Consider the following 16,280-nt stretch of genomic DNA (forward strand, 5'->3'; position numbering starts at 1 on the left):
ACTTTTTTAAAAAATAAAAAGCAAAGCGCTTTCAAAAACAAACAAAAAATCTGCAGGAGTCAACAAGCCTTTGGTAACCTGCTAAAAAGAACAAATTGTAGAAAAACACATTGAATATGTATCTACTTGATTTGTACTTTCTTTTGCTGCTCATACACACACGCACACACACACACACACATAGGCACAGGCACAGCTGCAGGACTCTGCATCTCCTCCCCAGCTGACCCGGATACACTGACTGCTCTGAAAAGAACTGTTGTTAGCCACTGATGAATGAGACGCACGCACCCCCCCCCCCCGAGCCGACAGAGTCAAGCCTCGTGGTGCTTTTTTGTCATCTCATTCCCAATTAACCATTTCAGGGACAGTGGTTACCACACAGTGGACAGCTCGTCGTGTTATCGGTGACAATGGAACCTATGCACTTTTCATCAGTTAGAGTGTATTTTTTTTTTGCCGTGTCTATAAGTATGCCACAGAGACATGCAAGCAAGATGTGCAATTTCTCTTTGCCATACAGCTATCTACCCACCTACTTGGCGATCCGTTAGAACATTGTAAACACATTTGTGAAGACGAATATGATGTCATCGGCAGTTTCTGGAACAAAGAACGAGCAAAAAAAAAAAAAATTATTCGGCGTCAAGGACGCATCAAAGTCAGGTGATCAGAACAAGTCTAAGGGATGGAGGCCCAAGGGGCTTCGCAAACAGGAGGTGGTGGAAAAAGGTGAGGAGAATAAATTGGGGTGGAGGAAGTCAGATGGGTTCGCAAAGTGACATGAATGTCTGTCACACTCATCAGTCCGTCGAATGATTTATTTCACAGGTGTGTAGAAATGTGCTGAATTTTCTTACTCGACAAGGCAATGTAGCTTGATTTATAGAGCAGATTTTATACACAAGATAACCCAATGCGCTTGACATAAATTAAAAGTACAACACTTAAAAGCAAAATTTACTAATATAACAAACTGAGCAAGAAAACGTTTTCTGAAATTAGTAAAAAAATGGCGATTCCCGATACACGTGACAGCGTGCGGGCATGATCACGTGATCCCACGCAGCTGCCCCTAATCGGGAGTCCAGTCCCTCTTTTTCCCAACCACCTTCCTTCCTAACTTTGGTTTGCAAGTTGAAGTAAACACAATATGCCCCCAAATGAAAGATGTTCGTGGTAAAAAGAAAGTAATAGGAACAATGACCGAATGGGCTTGCCATAACTTGTCGTAAACTTCTAAAGGTGAAGGTATTTTGAAACTTCCCGTCACCTTTTGTGGCTGTATCTTGAGAGCGAATTGGGGGAAGTCCGTTGCGGCAGGTATGTCACCCAAAAACAACGCAATGCAACAAACCTGGTGAATAATTTCCCAAAACAACGCAATGCAACAAACCTGGTGAATAATTTCAGAGTAACACTCGAGAAAATGTGATCTGAGTTTGCACAGCCTGCCCACGTAAACTTGAACAGTTGAGCCGCGAATAACTAGGACGTGTTTTGCCCAAACAATCGTGTCGTCTTCTGATCCTGCACATTTACAAGTCATGCCATCTGTAGAAATTGGCTCTCAATTTAAAAATTATGTTTGAGTTTTTAAGGCATATTCATTATTCCTGAGAAGGGGGGGGGGGCGTCGTCCATTTTTAGTAGTTCACTTTTATATTGTTTCACATCTTAATTTATTGAATCTGTTGACTAAAATGTTGAAAATGAATGAAGAAACTGAATAAAATGACTTCAATAATTACTTCATAATTATCTTTGTTTCGTCTTGTTCTTATCTTTGTCAGTACCAATGCTTTAAACTGGCAATTTAAAACCAACGAAAGAAAAAAAAATATTGCTGCCCACTCCCACCCGCTCGGCGACTCAAAAGAAAATTGGGGACCACCGCTCTTGTCTCCATGAAGTACTTCCGCGTTCCACAATTACATTTTAAATTGTATTTTTGTATTGTTATGTTTTCTACATTCGTGACGTCACAGTTACGTTTTTAAAAATGAGATTAATCCGGGTTAATCCTCATTGAAGGCGCAACAGGTGCAACATGATGGCACATCACTTGTTTCTGACCAAGTAAAAGTTCCCCCATGCAAGGCTGGTTTGTTTCTGCATTCCTGCAGCAATACGTCCCTCTTGTGGAAAGTGAAATATTGATTTATTTGTGAGCGGACAGTTCAAGTACTCCCCAGTAGAGGGCGGTCAATGCACGTCAAAAAGCTCATCGGGGGGGTTGCTGTGCTGTAAATTGTTTTTGGGGTCTTTCTTTGATTCTATATAACCTGCATCAGAAACATTTCGCATTTTTAAGATGCCTGAAACATGACTGGTGTGGCTTGTATGCTATTTTCAGTTGACCTAATTGGCTTCTCCCCCCCCCCCCCCCCCCCTCCATAGGCACTGCTGTCACAGTTCATATCCAGATGAGGTGCCGAGATGACATTCTAAAAATGCATCCATGCTCAACGACATCGTAAGTCTCTCTTTCGTTTACACCACAAAACTGATGAGACATAAAATCATTGTCGCATTTGAATGTTGGTATGTTTTAAGATATAAACACATTTCGATTATTCCTCCAGTAATATTTCTACATTTAGTACAAAGGTACATATCATGTTATTGATAATGTGATGATCAATGCAGAGTTCTAATACACTCCAATTTTTACAGTGAGTCAGATTGTCGACATGCACAAAAATCTCAACAGATCAGTTAGTGACTTCCTATAAAACAGCCGCTCTTGACATGGACGATGATTTTGCGTTTTGGTCGTCGGTATCGATTTAACAATATGTTGATTGTTGTCTTTTGGTAGCTGGAAAATGCAAACTATTAGAAACCCAGATGCTGAAAATCGTTGTCCCTCTTGAATCTCATTACATTGCCCAGATGTACCTAATGTAGTGTCAGCCCCACCATTCTGTCTTTGACTTGAGGGTGGGGATGGAGGAGGGAGGTGGGTGCAGGTCAGGGTCAAACCTGTTAACCCCTCCATTGAAGAACATATCATCGGGGGTGGGCGGGTTTGGGGGTTCTCTACACCTTTAGTCACACAAACACGCATCCTGATCCCACAGGCAGAATGGAGCTGTCAACACACAGCAAACATTTGATCCGGCAAGGGGATCAGCCCGCTGATCCTCACCCCCATTAGCTCAATGTGTTTCAGCCCCTCGCTTGCATTTTCCTGTCTGGTACTCGGAATAGACACAGGGCGCCCGGTGGCAATTTGGAGACGTGATTTATACCCATTAAAGATGACATACAAACAACTTCTGCTTCCACAAAACGGATGCTAGTACGAAAGCACAACATTCGAAGTTTATAGGGTGCGATAGGATTTATAGGCCTGGAGAGAGAGGCCTTTCAGCTCCTGCTTGTCGACTGGGGGGCAACTTATTTGTTGTTAAAACGCCGCCCATGGTGTTAACCCATGACCCCGCTGCTTCCTAACCCTTCGGGAGGACAGCTCCGTCCACGCGTCAGGGAGAAGGCCTGTCACAGAGGAAACGTCCAAGACACTGGCAGGGCTTCTGGGACCGGGCGGGGTGACGGGGCAGACAATTAGTGGCCTGATGATCAAACAGACGAGCTGAGTCAAGAATGTCAGCCCACCGGATGCATCAAGTGTTTGGAGGAAAAGTGTGAATGGAGCCACAGACTAAAGAGACAAGGGCAGATGTCTGTGTGTGTGCAACTGAGAAGTAATGAATCAAAATGACACAACATGATACCAGATGCAATATTTTATGCATTTGGATACCAGGCACTCTGGATTTTTATTTATTATTTTGCAATCAATGCTAACACCCTAGCAAGAAGATTCCAAATAAAATATAAAGCTGAGAAACATCAATGCTAGCTGTAAAAATACGTATGACGGATGGAAACCGTTTGCAGAGAAGCGAAACTTTGTTGCTGCTTTGGACTGAAATTCATTCAATTCATTTCTCCCCCTCCCCCCAACTCCTAACTGGCCTCCTTACTGTAAAACTCACCTATTTGCTGTTTTGTGCATCATCTTGGTACTAAGGAACTGTTGAAGTGAGTTGAGGAGTTTCATTTAAACCAAAGTAGCCCTTTGTGGCCTCTCTAGGCAATTACTGTCCAGCATAATCCTTTTTTTTAGGGTGTCAATGACTATACAATAAATCAGTCAATAAATCGTAACCAATTTTTAGACTATTACAACAAATATTAGAGGACTTTTGCCGATGTAAGTAAATGCGAACATGACCTCATGCTGGTGTCTGTGGACTAAATGTGCTGATGAGTGTTCTCTCCCCCCCCCCTCCCCATTTTTGGCATTTTCATGCCATCGGGGGGGAATGTGGAAATGGGGTGAGCACAAACAGCCGTCGCAAGCATAGCATCGAACAGGGGCACATTATCTTCAAAGCCAGTCGCTTCCAGCATGATATGACTCAGGCCATAGACGGGGGGAGGTTAAAAAAAAAAGATGTCGAGCATTCCTGAGCCCATTCCACAAAGTACAATAACTTCCTAGAATTCTTCGACCCTCGACAGCGGAGCCAGGGCGCATCCTGTTGTCCACGCAGCACTTCCTGCGAATGCGACTTGCTCAGTCTTCCTGGTCGCCATGGTCACCTGAACGCACCGTAACGTGCCGTGCGCCCAAACCGGTAATGCTGGCATGAGTGCCGAGACTTGGCCGGAAACCCAAAGAGAGATTATGGGGACACGAATTAGCTCATGTTTGTGTTATTAGTGCAAAAAACATCCCGCGGTAGCTGGAACGTACTGCTTTGCAGTCTAACGTTTTGTCGTGCGTTTAGTCACATCCTGTTGTCTTCGAAAAGGAGAGAACTTTGGTAATTTTTTTTTTAAACGTGCAAAGTGTGCTTCCTGACTCGGGTTGTAGTCGTTTGTCGCCATCTTCCGTGGAATAATCCGGGCTTCCACTCTGCATTGTGAAAGCAGGTCGTCTTTTGTGCCAAGTCTGAAGCGGAGCACTGGAGGCTACAAAGCGGGACAAATACAGAACTGAAGGAAAATCTGTTTCATGAAGTGTTGAGCAGGTTGAAGCATGTGTCCAAAGTGATTCAATTGCCAAGTTGTATGTTTTTGTTTGGTTGCTAGTAAGCAGAATGATGCAAAGATATTGAATATGATTTCCAGGAGAGATTGTTGAGCACAAAGTATAAGGGCCAGACGAAAAAGAAAAACAAAATGTCATAAAATAATGAGATATACATTTGGGGTTTCACTCATTCCCGCACTACCCCAATACATCCCCCCCCCCCCCCCCCCCTCAGAAGTCACATCATGGCGATCCTCTGCAGGCCAAAAGAAGAACAAACATTATTTGGCAGGAAATCATGTTCCCCCACAACTTCGATGTAGGGCATGCGCTCCAGAAAATGGATGAACGGATGCACACCGAGGAGGGATGTTACAAAAGCTAATGGGACGCGGATCAGCAACCCCTTAGAATTGACCAAGATGGACAAAAAAAGAGAGTGCCCGGTGACATCGCGCATCAGAAAGGTGATACTGCCTCACCCCCCCCCCCCCTCCCTGTTGTGGTTCTCTCATTTGCCAAAAGTCGTCAACATGAAGGCTGGCGGGAATGTTCAGACCCTTATTTGGGGATGTGGCACCGTTCACCTAGGTGGGACCTGAAAAGAATGAATAATTGACTCAATGCCGTCGCATCTCTGACCAAACATTCCTCGGAGGTGACTCAGCATTCCAAGATGTGAGGGTGTTTGTCACCGTTGGGTTTCTATATGACGAATCCCCTATTTGTGTCATTCCTGTTAGATTTCACAGCCGTCAGATATCAGATGGCACACCGGATGCCGATTACGATCCGTGTAGCCCCTATGCGACCGACCCCCAAACAAATGACAACAGCTTTTGACAGAGCTGCAACAGAAATGTCCTTCCATCCGTTTCCCAGACTGATTTTTTTTTTTTTCCTCAGCCGGGTCGCGGGGGAGCTGAAGCTTCATTTGAAAGCAAAATGATGCGACTGAGAATAAACTGCTGGGGAATAAAATTTCATGGTACAGTGAAACTCCTACATGGGCGAAAATACCCCCTAGTGTGAAAAAATATTCATGCATTAACACCATTCCCACTTTCCTGACCCCCATACAACGAACCCCCCCCCCCTTGCGTTATACAAAATCTTTTTCGTTGTAGAGGAGTTTCACTGTATCAATATTTAGAACTTAGGTTATCAATGTGGGTCAGTACTTTGATCGTGTTTAGCCCAGCTGTGAAGGCCTTGCAAGTTCGGGCCGCCCTCCCACTGAGCCCTCAGATGTGTCGCGGCATGTTGGAACCGATGCCGCCGCGTGTTTGAGTATTTTATTTATTTTTCTCTCTCCAATATCGTACGCCGCGCTATCGCGATCAACAGAATTCTCCTGAGGTTGTCTCGCTTCTCTCTTCGAGACTCTTCAAACGTCACTTAAATATGCTGTGATCTCTCAAGTTGCGATTCCGCCGCGGGGCGCCTCGTACGGGAACGCCGCTTCACATCAGCCGGCCGTCGGTGGGCCTTCAATCGCTCGGTTAGCTGCGCGAACGCATAAGACGTCACGGCGGCGGGAGCTGTCCCGTCGAAACATCTGCCGCTCGATGTCATTATCCCGTATTACTGAGTGCGCGCGACGCGGGGAACGCAGCCGTCCAATCGGATTCCCCCCCCAGAGGTGCTTAATGAGGAATGCACATGTATTAAACCGGACTTCTTATCCGTGTTGTTTTATAACGTCACCCTCGCATGCTTGCAGGTGCACGTCTTGAGGTGAGACTTGCGGTCAGGCAAAACATTTTGCAACAAGCAGACGGGCCGCCAGAGCCTACGAGATTGATTTATCTGAATTTCGACTTGAATATAATTCACACTGTGAATTTATTTCTCCGCAGGGCCTCGAGGTGCGTTTTCGCAGACCAAAGAAGACAAAGAAGGGGAAAAAAAACAGAGCGGAGCTGGTCGGAAGATGCATATGCTGCAAAGGAGCAGGTAAGGCACCTTGCCTCGGTTTCCTGCCTTGTTTACCAAACACATTAGCACTCTTCGGATTGACAACGACAAAATATATATTTTTTATTATATATATATATATATATATATATATAATTATATTTTTTCCCCTAAATGACTTCTGAAATCGCCCTTCTTTTGAGAAGGGAACTTTATCCAAAACAACTCGGCTACACCTGTACACTATTACGAGAACAATCGCACTATTTTCAACTCGATATGTAAACTGAGTACTTGTGTTGGCGATAATATCAAAAGTGCCGCGCGAAACGATCCAATTTCACGTCATTGTGCTCTCGGTCTTCAACAAAACGGTCCCGGAGTTCACTCGAAAGAAGTACAGGTGTGAGGGTTTCCATTGAACCCGAAGAGTAGGAACAGGAAGTGAACTTCTGCTGTTTAACAACACCTTGGCGAGCGTGTTTTGGTTGTCCGCGGCAACTGCCGAGTCGCTTCACCACAAGTGTCAAACCCGACAAATATCTTTCCTCCGGTTGTAAGAATCTGTTGCTCTTCCGAAAGGCTTTGATTGGAGACTCCTCCATAGAAGGAGATATGGCGCGGGTGCTTGAAATTCAACCCTACCAACGGGAAAATACTTAAGATGGGGTTGTTTGCTTTGGGAGGATTTTCTGAGTCAGCGTGCTGCTTATAAAACGTTTGCATTTTTTTTTCTCTTTACATTCCGTGTTATTTTCGATCCGGAGACAGTTATACTTCCACGGAACAGGTTTGTTGTTGTGATTGCAGGGGAACTCCTTCCAAGTCCTCGGGGCAACAAAGTTCAAATGACACGGCAGAGTGATTTTGATGAGGCTTAAGCATTTTAAAAGCTGTTTGCGCCGCCGGGCTCGGGGTTGTCATGTGAGCGTTCTTTATAATATGGATTACCGCGCCTGAACTGAAGTCATATTTTGATTTTAAAAACGACAACACCGTCGCCGAATGCCATTTTGTTGGGATAAAGCAATTGGAATCTCCTTTTTTTTTTTGGAATGAAATTGGCCATTTAATATGAGATGCGTTCAACATGAAAGATTTGGCTTGCGCTGAAATAAAGGCAAATAAAGCACGAAGGAATATGGAAGACGTTGATTCATCCACCTCAGTTACAATACGTAACTTCCGCTACTGTATGCTTTGACTTGCAATCTTTTAAGCGCGCGCGATGGCACCTTAAAAAATTAGCTAAACAATCCGTGTAAAGATTCATTTTGCTTTTTCACAATCGCGCAGAGGACAAGAGTTTTTTTTTTGGGGGCGGGGGGGTGAAGACTGAATTTTCCTTTACCTTCATCGGGCCTTTTCTCACGTGTGCGTGTGTGCGAGAGGGCGTTCACGGCCAAAAGGATTTAAACATGAGACGGCATTCCAAGAGTTGTTGTCATAAGTTTTTTTTTCCGTGACATCAAAGCCGTGTGAAGCTTTTGGATGAAATATCCCCGTCAGTTAGTGAGAGCGATGGGCGTGTTGCGGAGCTAAAGAGGTGAGCGTCTTCGGCCGAGCGGGCTCACCCACCTGACTTGAGTGATTTCATGTGAATGGCCAACATTTTGACACGCGCGCTTCCGAAATAAGTTTGCTGTTAATCGTGTCATGACATGACGGTTTTGTGGCATGCGTAAGATGTGGCGACATCACAAAATGTTACTTCCATGGCAATTACAGTACATGAAATATGATCCTGATTGGCAGTCCTGGAACAGAATGTTGTTGAGGTTAGAGGCTCGTTTGGATATTATTAGTTTTATTCATTCCCGCTCCCTCCTTTTTTTTTTTTTTTATGAGGTGACCCGCGACCCTTTTGCTTCCACATTGAGACGAGTTCTTATCTGCTTTGCTGCAGGGGCCGCTATGCGGTTCCTGTTTTTGCGGTCCCGCTGCGCTGGGGCTCATATGTGCGCCCAGCGCCGGCTGCCACCTCGCTCCAGTTCGGATTGTATAAGCGCCGATGGCAAGAAAGAAAAGAAAAAGCTTGTTTGTTATTACAATGCCTTTCCGCAGTGGCTTGAGCGTGTGTTGTTTTGACTCTGAGAACAATCAGCTGTTGCAATAATGCAGTCTGCCTCCCTCCCGCTTAGCTCAACTGCCCCCCCCCCCCTCATCCCCCAGTTTATTTATCGCTAAGATTCCTGAAAAAATGGCAGGTTCACATTCTGGTTGGCATTCTTCGATTCACGGAGGACGCAACACCAATCTTGTATTGACATCATGGTGGTTGAAGCAAATCATCAATGTATACCCTTTTTTTTTTTTGCAATTATATTTAAAGTTATCGAGCGGCAAAAATGTCATTCTCAAACAAAAGGCATCATCAAGGAAAATCTATATCTATACACAGGTGTATATATCACGGCGATTTATTTTTCGAGTCCAAGTTTTGGTTTTGCTGTACCAAAAGACCAAATTGGAGTTTTACAACAAAGATGAAAACAGGAGAGCAGACCAGTTTTCGAATACATGAAAGAGTTGGACTACCATCCAGTAATTTTTAAAATATTTTTTTATAATGCTGTGCTTTTTAAAGGGTGAACGCTTCCATTCCCTTTTCAGCACCACTCGCTGTTTGGAAAGTTTTGAAGTGAACAACAGGAAGCGATGCTTGCATGTTATTGGAATTTGGCGAAGTTGCTCATGAAAACAAGATAAGACACAAAAGCTGTGAGCATCTAATCTAAAATGGAAAGCGACTTCGTGATTAGCCGGGAATTCTCTGCTCCTTTCGACTTTCCGTTCGTCTTGGCGAAAGAACGAGGGAAGGAGTTTGGTGTAGGGGGGGAAGAGGGGAGTCTCTTGTTTCAAAAAGGGGCAAAACAGGAAAGCATCCCGGTGTTTTGGTTCGCGGGCGCTACAAGTGTTTGGAATTTTGAGGTGATGAATTCACATGTTGATGCTCACGTCTGCGCTCAGGTCGGAGCATGCACCGCATAAACGTTTCCTCGCGCGCCGCGTTCAATCGCACCCAAACGCGCGCGGAGAGAATGTCTGGCATGCCTTGATAAGCGGAGACGCAAAGCCCGAGAGCCCCCCCGTGGATGTTATGAGGAGCCGAGGCGGAATAGACTAAATAGCCGGCCGCGCTTGCTTCACTGACCTTGCTTCAATCTGGACTCGCGTTCTGAAAGAACATGTTGATTCCTGGCTCTTCTTGAGTGTGCCTTCGAGGGTCGAAAAAAGCATCATGACCTCCTTTCAAGTTGAAAGACTTGGCACGTCGGCGAGTGTATCGCTTATGTTTGGGGAATTAAGTCAGATTTTTGGGAATTCGCAAAGAGGCGCTTCTTGGAAATATCTGGATATCTACAAACAGATATTCTAAAAGACGGACAAAGCCTGGGAATGTGTACTGATGTCGTTTGTTTCTCTTGAGGAATACAGCTTCCCTGTGCCAAGATGGGATTTTATTAATTTCCATACATTTGTGGTATAATATACATTACTGCTGTCCTGCAATTGAAATATCATCTTTCTATGAAGCTTGTAACAGATTTTTACTTATTATATAAGATCATCAAATACAAAGTGTGTGCGTGTGTGTAGCTAGCTAGCTAGCTAGGTAGAGATATAGCTAGCTAGCCATCCAGCTAGCTTGCTATATCTCAGTTTTTCAGTGTTTGTTTGTTTGTTTATTGAACATAAAACATATACAGTAATAATTTGACAGAAAATAAGGTAGATAAAAAAGTAAAAGAAATCAGTCTTCATTCAACACAGTTATTATGTTCAAGGGAGTAGGATGAAGTAAAAAACTTATCTAGTCCTACCCCGTTATGTGTTTATATCTACTAAATCATTTTTATATCAATCAGAAAAGAAAGTAAGAAGAAGTCTCCATTAAGGCTCATACTTTACCCTTAACCGTGATATTTTTACAACTTTTGGTTTGTATCGGGATTATATACATCCTCACCCTGGCACTCTTGTGTCAATTTTCTCTTGTATTCATAATGGATATTTCAATACCTTTCTCTATGTGGCCTCAGAGGTACAAAAGTAAAAGGGAAGTCGATGACAAAACATGAAGAATAATGACATGACAGGTCAAGGCAGTGTTATGTTTTCCTTTTGTTCCTTTTGAACCCAAACTTTTCTCTGATTACACTTTGTTGGCATACAGCCGTTGTCAGTCAGGTCCAAAGGCGCTGACCTTTAACCTGTGGAGAAGTACTTCCAGGTGGTGCCTCTCTGGTCTCGCCCGGAGACCAAGCCGGGACGTCCTGCGGTATTGATCCTAAACAAGCGATGATGACCCGGCGGCTCAGAAATGTCTCACGCATGAGCTCCCTCGACATGGCCGCTCAGTCACCTCGGGGGGCTAACCCGCTGCCCGTGTGTGTTTTTTCACGCCAGGTTGACGAAAGCACGTTTGAAATAATTGCGTACTTCACATCTTGCGTTGCCATGCTGAAAAGTATGTTTTATTTTTATCCTCCAATCTTGCCGTTTTCGGTGCGAGTGTCTTGTTGATATGAGGCGGGTTTCACAGCTAAACCGCAGAATTCCACGAAATTACTTCACCTCGTTGTTGTATATTTCCTCTGGGATTGATCAAGCTTGCACTTTTCCATATGCAGCAATCTCTCATGCTCCTCTTTCATTTTTTTTTAGTCATAACACGAAATCCTGCAATGGACAGACCGCAGTGTCAGTTTTTGAAGTTAATCGGCGTACCCATCGCAGTGCCGCTCTGTTTACCTTTTGGATATGCTGTCACTTAGGTGTCTCTGGAATTTTGTCCAGCATAGCTGCCAACAAAAGAAAAAAGGAAAAAAAAAGTAAGCAAATTAGCTCTCACAGACTTCAACACCTTGAGAAATGGCAAGATGAAAGATTTACTTGGTTGCTTAGGTTCACATTTGATGGGCGAGCAAGCACTTAGGAGACCTGACTTTTTATATACAAGTCATTAAAAATGTCATTTTCCAAGCGGGCAATCAGTTCTGGGCGTTGCCCCGCCTACTGCCCGAAGACCACTGGGATAGGCTCCAACATGCCCGCGACCCTCGTGAGGATAAAGCTGTTCAAATAATGGATGGATATATATATATATATATATATGACTTCTTTTAATCCCCACGTGGCTGCCCCAAAAGATGTCAAAAAGATGCCAACGTGTCGCATCCACGAAACCATTGGACCATAGTCCAGTTCTTAGGAATGTTGGCGTGTGAGCACAGTAAACATTAATCCGAGGAGTTTACTGTTTTACAATTCTTCCCTAGAAACCTACTTACTGCACGAATAATCTTCCCAAAGGAGACTATGGCGGCCCAGATAGCACGCAAGTCTTAGTTATGTCATTTCTTTCCGTGCTTCCACCCCTCTCGGCTCGTCCGCGAAAACTTGCAGTCGGCAACGCGGTAACTTGTGCCAGCTGAACAATCCAATCGATGGAGATGGGCAGACGGTTCCACCCCGACCCGGAATGTTGGGGAGGTCTGTCCCCTGCACAGACGAGTGAAGTGGAATACGACAGTATGAGGAGCAGAATTCTGTTGACTTGTTTGCTGCTGAATGAATGATGCCAGGTGCCTCCTTGCACTGGACATACCCCACACAAGCTGCACGGGGCGTCCACTTCCATCCTGTTTACTCCTTCAGTTCTCTCCTCACATTCAACCTGTTTCTGTGACAGAAAAGGCATTACCGGGCAACATTCCTGCGCTCTATTGTGCTTTTTTTTTTGGTGTGTGTGTTTGAGAAAAGCAAAAAACTGAGCAGACATTGACACACTTTTTTTTTTTCCGGGTTCCTTGAAAAAGCGATACTGATCTTCCGTGTGTACACCACCAGTTGCAACATGATTTCGCTTCGCCTCTGCTTGGTGTTTCATGTTGATATTTGTCATTTTTACGTAAGCGCGGCGAGAACATGCAAATCCCACACAGGAGGGCCCGCAGACGAAATCCACACTCTTCACTGCGAGGCAGCGGTGGCAAATTGTTTTCTTTTTTTTCCTTCCCTTATCCTCAAGGATCCTTAAATACCCGTATCCCAGTCGACATAGTTCACATCTACTGTATTGTAGTTTTAAAAAAAAAAAAAAGAACAAAAAAAAACCCAATTATGACGCTGCTGTGACTTTGGTTTTCTACTTGCGGGAAAACAACGGTACCCCCGACTAGATGAATACAGTATTTAAAAAAAAAAAAAGAAGCAAAAAAAAGAAGCAAAAAATAGCAACAACAACAACAAAAATTGCTGTAAACAAATCCATTCCTTATTTTCTGTTCTTAATTTGTCTTTTACCTTAATGAATGACCTCCCACTGAACATTCGGCAAGCCTCCTCGCTGCCCATCTTCAAAGCCCTCCTCAAAACTGGCTTGTATTCTTTGGCGTTCCACTCAGCATGACTTAGATTTGTTCTTGATTTTACTGTTTGGTGCTTTCTACCGCCTCTATTACCGATTTGTCTTACTGTTTATTGTGCATGTTAAATCGCTCCATGTACAGCACTTTGTATGCAGCGATGGCTGTTCGAAAGTGCTCTATAAATACTCTTGACTTGACTTAACTATTTTTCTTTTAACTTTCCTACAACAAAAAAAAAAGAGAGCTTTGCGCATTGCCAGTTTGTTTGCTTTGATGGACACAACATTCATATTTTATATTTTTCAAAATAGTTTGAAACAATTTCAGTTCCTTTCCATTTTGTGCGCAATAAAACGCACGCGCACGTCTTTCGGCTCATTTGGCGTCATCTGACTGTACCCGCGCTGAGCTTCAGGATTACCGCAGTAAAAAGTTGTCTGTCGACGCTTGCGGCATCGCACTAATGGAGCAGTTCAAGAGTGTTTTGAGGTGTGTGTGTGTGTGTGTTTGCATGTGCGCAGTCCCCATGGCTTTGGGATTAGCGGGACAGAGAAACCAGTGAGTTGTTTCCTCATATTTGAGCTGAATGGATGACCTCATTGTCAGAGACGATGCAGTGCACAGCATCCCCCCCCTCCCCCTTGAAATTACCTGACATTAGGAAGTATTTCATAGTCCGTCTTAAAACGCGTATGAGTACTTCACGTATTGCTTCGGAAGCGTCTTTGATGGAATTAATCAGACTACTGGTGGGTGGGTGGGTGGGAGGTGCGGGGCTGAACCCTATGACCTTTGTGTGAGTCTTTGATGTAAGAACGTGTTGCCCCTGGGGCGGGATTTGCGATGGACACTTGAGAGTGGTCGGGCACCTTCTGCCAACTGAAGTTTGACACCGACAGACGATGTCAAACGAGAGCGGGAGACACCGGGACGATAACGCAGACATCGGGCCCAGATGAAGAATGTGGATTAGAGTGTTAGAAAACGCAAGATAGCAGATGCCCAGATCAAAATCGTGAATTCCAAGTCTTCCAGCACGTGCTCACCGGGGGGGGGGGGGGGGGGGGGGGGGGGGGGGGGACCGCGTGTGATACGCAACATGGTGGCACTCTCACCGTTCTGGAGAAACATGAGAATAACACTTTGCCATTGTGTTTTTGTCAGCCCAAAGTTCGATGAGCTGTATCACAAAATGAAAAATGCGGACAGACTTTTCCTTGTTTCAGTGACCAACAAAAATCTGGTGAAAACAAATTCCATCAAATTGTCTTCTGATGTTCACAATCACCTCAGTCACACGAGGACAACGGCATTCCAGCAACTCTTTAAGTTCTGAAAATAAGTTTCCCTCAAAGAGGAACAGTGTACGGTCACCTCATGTCTTGTTAAGAATAACAAACAAGCTGCCAAGATAAATCGCAACGCTTTCTATTTTCTTTTTTTTTTTTTTAAACCCGCTCCAATTTTAAAGGCTGCCATTCAGTCAGGTCGCTGTCCGCCTCACGGCACAAGTTCCTCAGGAAGATAAAAGGGTCAACAAGACGAGGAACGCGCGGAAAGTGATGTGTCCTTTGACCCTCGCGCGCATGCACACACACACACACACGTAGCCCCCAACCCCACCCCCCAAAATCAGTGTCTGTGGCAAATGAGCACAAGGCGGATATTTACATTGATTTGCTGGGATGTCTGCAAGACAGCAAAGTGCACGTTGGTGTTTTTCTAAGCAGATAAAAGAGCCTGACGTGATCCCGCGGAAAAATGTAAGGACATAACACCAGCAATCAGGAGCAATGGGCAGGATGCGCTGAGCTAAATAAATAGGAGCGACACTTTGATAAATGTGTCACGGGGCCAGGCACCCACTCCCCCCCTTCATTTTCTTGCCACCCTTTTCCACGCTTAAAGAACGTCGAAAGTAAACCTAACAAACTAAAGTCCACGTTGGATCGTAATACACTTGGAATATTTCACACAATTACTTTGATGGGCTTTGCTTGAAACGCTACAAATTCAACATGATCAGATCTCAAATATATGAAAGGGAATCTGCAAAAGTCAGTCAAGTAAATGTAAAAAAACTGTGTTGAGTTTAAAGGAAATGGGAGAAATCGCTTTTATTAGCCGGGAGGCAAGTTGGTTGTGTTCACGCCCACAGCGGCGCAAACGGCTGTTTCTAACCGCACGTGTCTGCTATAAAATACCCAAATACCCATGCGTAGAGTGAGACTGCGCTTAGTGCTCGACTTAACGCGCCACTTTAGGAAGTCAGTTAATTTAGGAGCAAATTGAGATCATGTAGAAAATACAGTTGAATAAATCCACATGCTTTGTTAACTCACTGACAAAGTCCAGTTGGTCATCAAGGAAAAAAAAACCCAACTGCAACCGTTCGTGCCCAACCTCAAGAACTCACTGTTACACTGCTTAACGTCTTATAATATCCTCTTTTCAGCCAGCAGGATTTATCAATGGTGAAATGTTTACTATGAAAATGCAAGCAGTTTTTTTTTCTCCGCAGATTGCAGTACGTGATGATTTGTGTTTCCTAGAACCATAGAAACATTTTACTATTATGGAACATGCTGCTCAGTGTTTACAAACTGACGAGTAACAACAGTCTCATTTCATATCTCCGCCAAAGGGAATGATGTCGTTAAGAGCTAGTGCACGTTAAATATTTAATTTTCAAAATTACACCCAAACAAGCATGATGCGTATGTTTTTTTTTTTTTGTAAATTCGAGACGACAACATAATGATAGCTTCTTCCAATTCCAATGTCAGCAGCCAGCTTTATGTCAAAGAGTTCGGCGTACTGGAGTGTTGGGGTCACACCTGCGAAGCGCTACTGTAACATCTGTGAGCTTGCAGGTGGTACAGTAGAAGCTTCTGCGTGATGCAGCTGTCAGATGCTGAGCTCAGCGTGCGTAGAGGATTGAT

Source organism: Hippocampus zosterae, chromosome 7 (assembly GCF_025434085.1).
Source record: "Hippocampus zosterae strain Florida chromosome 7, ASM2543408v3, whole genome shotgun sequence".
Lineage (NCBI taxonomy): Eukaryota > Metazoa > Chordata > Actinopteri > Syngnathiformes > Syngnathidae > Hippocampus > Hippocampus zosterae.